Here is a 6,591-nt window from a genome sequence, read left to right as displayed (position 1 = left end):
ACAGACAGCAGGTGAGGAGGAAAACACTACAGTAATGTAATGTTTAGGGCTTCACTGTTTTTCAACATTGCATCTTATGTAATCCCCTTCTCAGTTATGGTGAGCAAGCCAACATCTCACAGAATCCTCCTCAGTCGCTTCTCACTATTATGCTCTGTTGGATGCATTCTGTCCTGTTGAGCACTGTGAGGTGTCCTTGCTCCAGTGCTGACAAGGATCTTTAGTATCTGGTGTCTGTCTTACTTGCTGGTTCCTCATGTGTCAAGAACTGAGTGGACTTTTCCACTCTCCTGTGATAAAGTTGATGTTGTCCTCTGAGGGTTGATCTACGCTATTTTAAACTTCAGCTACATTCACCACCTATAGATTTTCTCTAAAGACAAATCTATTTCTGACTATAATAAATCTGACAAAGACTCATCAACAATTCCAACAATTTTGTCTCTTATGAACTCTGACTTTAAATAATTATCGTCATGTTTCTCCAGTAGCCTGCAGAGAGCATTAATGAAATTACCTATATAGATTTCCCTGGATGCTGAATTCTTCTATTAAATTGCATTCTTTATTTTATTCTGCAGTTAAAGTGATTATCAAAAGGTTTCAGGATTTCTTGAAAACTGTCTGCTGCTACCTTTATATCTTGGTGAGCTATAATGTCATCAGCTATAAATCCTATTGTATGCAGAAGTGTATTAAATTGCTTGCCCTCTAATTTACTATCAAATTTAGAAGCTATTCTGTATCTTAAGAATTGCTTTTCCCAAGATGTTTATACTTGTGCTCTATTTGGCACATTTTTATTCATTCAGAGATCATGGACTTTGCTGGCTGTGCCAGCATTTATGGCCACCTCTAGTTGCCCTTGAGAAAGTGGCAGAGAGCTATGGCAATCCAGTTAGTGAAGATGGACCCACAATGTAATTAAGGAGGGAATTCCAGTATTTTGATCCAGTGAGGGTGAAGGAACAGCGTTCTGAGTGGTTTAATAAGACATAGGAACAGAGGTAAACCATTCAGACTGTTGAGTCTGTTCTGCCATTCAATGAGATCTTAGCTGATTTGATAATCCTCAATTCCATTTTCTTACCTTTGCCCTTTAACCATTGATTTCCTCATTGGTTAAAAATCTGACTATCTCAGTCTGGAAATTTGCTGGGTTAGTATTCCCATGTATTTGCAGCCCTTATCATTTTAAGTGGTCGAATATACAATGCAAAGAAGGGTACCCTCCTCTCTGAAATTAAATTTCCTGGTAATATTCTTTCTGATGCTTGTCTTCACAATGTGTTTATTTAACTTAATGGCTTAGGAGAGTTGTAATTTTGCTGTGAAAGCTGTGCTGGTGCTTTGTGCTACTATTGGAGTAAAATGGAACGTTCGCATCTTTTCTGCAACCTTAATAATATTTCTTAACTTTCTTCCTCTCTTAGACATTGTCTGTTCAGACTTTTACTATTCCACTAAAAATGTTGCTTTAATTCTGGCTTTACATACTCCTGGGTTTAGAAACTTGGTTTGATTACTACCGTGGCTCTCAATGTTTCACTCACTGTAGCCATGTTTCATGGTGCCTGCTCATTTTGGCAGTGATACTTGGTATGACTATAAGTACTTTTCCTTACTTCTTGCTTTCCCAACCAGTAATTCTGCGCTTTATAAAAACTTTTAACTTAACTCATGGACCATCCAAATCTGTTTGCTCTCTGACTCAACCCCAACTTGGAGCTGCTGCCAGGTCATTGGCACCTGACACAATCCGTACCTGCTGTGGAGTGACTAATACTCCAGCTCTAAGAAGTTCCTAATGCTCCCTTACTGTCACTTACCAGATCTGAAACCACTGATTGCAGATTCTGCATTGTTGAAACTTGCCCAAGCTTTTCTTCTGTTGGGCTTTTGAATGTTCAGCTCTCCCTGCTGCTATCTGCATCTGAATAAATCTCTAAGCTCCAACACTGCCTTATGTGGTATAAGGCAGCAAAATTGCATCTTTACTGTTGCTCACCATGTTGTACAAGCAACCCATGCCACTGACCATTAACACTGTAATATTGCTCACTGTGAATTATAATGATTCTCTTTTAGAGTTGGGATATTTGAGCCGCTGGCCTGTTGTAGTCAAGGAAAACAAGCTCCTAATCAAGTAAGAAAATACATTTTTTCTGAAACAAGATGTAATTTATTGTATGTTGGTAACTGAATGATATGTTAGATGTTGTTCGAGACTATGAACACTTGGATTGGCAGGTTTTAAATGTTCAGGATCCTAAGCTGATTTTCGACTAAGTCGACATGACTACATGCTTAAGGCACTTGCAGTATTAACACTTTAGACTCTTACACTTGTATACAATTCAATGAAGAACTCACTGTCATTCTTGTTATGGGCTCTTTTAACATCCAAATGAATCATTATAGAATTTTATAGCACAGAAACAAGCCACTTGATTCAAGCCTTAGGTATGAACAGATAACTTGAAATAAGATCTATGAGGATCCACAGAATAAACTAAACATTTTGATTGCAGTGACACAAGGCTTGTCTGTTAGAGAATTAGGAAAATATCATTTATGTGCATGAGTGAGTACTGCAGAGTTTGGGACAGAGTAAATGGGACTTCATTCTCAATCCACTGTGCAGGAGAAAATCTAGCAAGTGTTTGTACTGATATTGTTCCATTCTCCAATGCTAGTATCCTTCAGCTTGGTGATATGAATTTGAGCAATATGTCAAATGGGTCTTACAGAAGAAATGAAACCTACACGTGTGGTACATAGAGGTAAGAAGAATTATGGTTGAGCTGCACTCAGTGGGCGGCACGGTGGCACAGTGGTTAGCACTGTTGCCTCACAGCGCCAGAGATCCGGGTTCAATTCCCGCCTCAGGCGACTAACTATGTGGAGTTTGCACGTTCTCCCCGTGTCTGCGTGGGTTTCCTCCGGGTGCTCCGGTTTCCTCCCACAGTCCAAAGATGTGCAGGTCAGGTAAATTGGCCATGCTAAATTACCCATAGTGTTAGGTAAGGGGTAAATGTAGGGGTATGGGTGGGTTGCGCTTCGGCGGGGCGGTGTGGACTTGTTGGGCCGAAGGGCCTGTTTCCACACTGAAAGTAATCTAATCTAATCTAATCTAATTTATTTTCTTTCAAACGTTTCTCTACCTCTTTTCCTTTTCATGCTTTCTTTCTTTTTTAAAATTCATTTCATTGGATGAAGATGTCACTGGCTGGGCTAGCATTTATTGTCCATCCCTAATTGCCCAGAGGGCAGTTAAGAGTCAACCACATTGCTGTAGGTCTGGAGTCACATATAGGCTAGACCAGGTAAGGATGGCAGTTTCCTTCCCTGAAGGACAATAGTGAACCAGGTGGTTTTTTTCCCCAATAATCATCAATGGATTCATGGTCATTGTTAAACTCTTATTTCCAGATTTTTGTTGAATTCAAATCCCACCATATGTCGTGGTGGGATTCAAACCCAGGTCCCCAGAGCATGACTTGGGTCTCTGGATTAACAGTCCAGCAATAATACCACTAGGCCATCGCCTCTCCGTTGATGGCTTTAGCCTGGTGGCTATTTGTTCGCATACACAAAGAGCAGAAGCTACATAGCAATTAAGTCCAATCACATAATTTCATATGAGTATTCTTTCCATTAGAGATCACTAGTTTATTCGGCCCTCTTCAGCACCAGGGTAATTAGACTAATCTTACTACCTCCACCATACTTACTTTAAGTCATCAGGCAGCTTAGAATAGACACATTTCTTGGCAGTATAGTTCAGGTAAATACTAGTAATCACTCTTATCTATTGAGGTAATGGAGACAGGTAAAAATGAAAATGCAACATAATATCACAGGATTGAAACAGAATTACTACAGTGCAGAAAGAGGCCATTCTACTCATTGCGTTTGCCTGATCTCCAAATGAGCATTTCACTTGGCGCCATACTTTTGCCCATTCCCAGAAATCCCAGGATTCTTTACAAATAACCATTTAATTCCTTTCTAAATACTTTGACTGAACTTCCTTCCACCATTCTCAGGCTGCACATTCTAGAACGAGTTGTGTGAAAATGTTTTCCTCATATCACCTTTGTTTGTTTTACTTATTCTTTTAAATCTATGTTCTCTCATTCTCAATCCTTTCACGAATGGGAATAATTTCTCCATTTTTAACTATGTTCAGACCTTCCATGATTTTAGATCATTCAGATGTCCATTTTCCATGAAAACAATCCCAGTTTCTCCAATCTATCTTCATAATGGAAAGTCCTCATACCTGGAATCATTTTCATTAGCCTCTTCTGCACTCTCTTCAATTCCTTCACATCCGCCCCAATGTACGATGTCCATAACTGGGCTCAATTCTGTAGCTGAGGTCAAACAAGTGTCTTATCTCCTTGCTCCTGTACTCTTAAATCCCTAGTAATAAAGCCTAGGATACTGTTGGCATTTGTAACTGCTTTCTTTACCTTCTCTATATCTTTAATTACTTTTGTACATATACATCCAGGTCTTTCTGCTCCTGCGCCCTCTTTAGAGTTGTACCTAGATTTTATATAGCTTCTGCTTCTCTTCCTATCAAAATGTATCACTTCTCCATATTGAATTTCACTTGCCCCTATCTGTCCGCTCCACCAACTTGTCTTTCTTAAGTTCTACACTGACCTCCGTTTATGATGCTTCCCAGTTTTTGATCACCAAGAAAGTATGAAATTGTGCCCTGTAAACTCAGATGTAGATCATTAATAGATCAGTATAATTAAGGTCCCAAACATTTTGGTAATGATGGTGGACTAGCTAAAACCTTCAGGAACAATGGCTATTAGAGGTGAAGGCTCTTTCAGGAGAAGGACTTGTTTTTCTTTTCTAAACATCTTCCCCAGACCAAAAAAAAAATCCATTAAACATCAATCTCTGTTTCCCACTATGTGGCCAATTTTACATCTATGTCTATTGTGCCTTTTATTCCATAAGTTGTAATATTTCTTCAAGTATAAAAAATAAAAATATTTACAGCATAAGACAATCTGTTTGACTCATGTTGGTGTTTATAGTCCAAAGATGTTTCTTCCCACCTTTTTCATCTCAGCTCATCAATGTTATATTCTACTCAATTGGTGGTTGTTGCAAGGTGGTTTGAGTACAAGTACTAGGAAGTTGCTGCAACTGTACAGAACTTTGATAAGATCATATCTTTTGAGTATTGGGTATAGTTTTGACCTTTGTATCTGTAATAGTGGTTTGCCTAGGCAGATCCTCTGTTCAATTCTCCATGCTTTTCAGTCTTGTGCTTTCCTCTTCAGTTGTTCATAGGAGTCTCCCATTTTAATTTCAATGTGCAATATGATTTGAAGAACCAGGTTCAGAGGATTCTGAATTGGACATTCCTCAAATTACACTGGACAATGAAGAAGTTCTCAAAAATTTGGGTAAATTATTGAGTTATTTTCCAAAGAATATCAAAATGACCTAAAGGAATTATTCCTATCGCATGGGAAAATTTGTGGGAATTAGCCAGGAAATACTAATTATGCATGATGTCGATATAGGAAATGCTATTCCAATTAAGCAACACGCTTATAGACGTAACCTTCTAAACTTGGCACAGGTTCGAAAAGAAATTGGCACATGCTCAAAGACAAAATAATCAAAGTGAGTTTCAGTGACTGAAGCTCACCCATTGTAATGGTGCCAAAACCAGAAGGTATCCAATGATTATGTGTGGGCTATTGCAAAGTCAATGCAGTTACAAATTCAAATCCTATTCCATATTTGGAAGACTGTCTTGAGAAGGTGAGACAAGCAACTTATATTTCTGGCAGGCACGTTTATCTGAAAGAGTGAAGACAATTTTGGCTTTCATGACAACGAATGGACTACACCAATTTAAAGTCATGCCATTTCGTATGAAGAATGTGCCAGCCACATTTCAAAGACTAACCAAATTTAGTTCCAGATTAACCAATTGTGTGGTGAACATAGATGACCTGGTGATTTTTAGTCACACACAGAAGGAACATATGCAACATTTATTGAAATTGTTTGGCCAACTTCGGAAGGCAGACTTGGTGATCAACTTGGCCAAGAGTGAATTTGTAAAAGCGCAAGTCACATTCCTGGGCTATGTTATTGGACATGGACATATGACTCCATGGGATGAAGAAGGCATTTCTATGATTCCTGGGATTGACTGGGTTTTATCAGAAGATTGTACCAATTTTTAGCAGTGTGGTTGCTCCACTGACTGACTACTGAAGAAGTGCAGAAAATTTCAGTGAACAACAGACTGTCAGAAGACAGCGGACTGCCTGAAATCTGTGTTAACCTCTGTCTTGGTGTTAGCAACACCTAATTACTCAAAGCCATTCAAGGTGGCTATTGATGCGAGTGATGTGAGTGTCAGTATTGGACTCTTAAGAAGGTGCCAAGAAGATAGAAAGACCTGTTGGGTATTTTTCTGGAAAATTGAATATTCATCAACAGAAATATTGCACAATTGAGGTGCTGAGTTTGGTGTTGGTGTTACAACATTTCAACATTTATACTGTCAGTAATGTGTTTGAGATAATTATATATACTGAT

This window comes from Chiloscyllium punctatum, chromosome 44 (genome assembly GCF_047496795.1).
Source record: "Chiloscyllium punctatum isolate Juve2018m chromosome 44, sChiPun1.3, whole genome shotgun sequence".
NCBI classification, from domain to species: Eukaryota; Metazoa; Chordata; class Chondrichthyes; order Orectolobiformes; family Hemiscylliidae; genus Chiloscyllium; species Chiloscyllium punctatum.
This window is presented reverse-complemented; position numbering follows the sequence as displayed.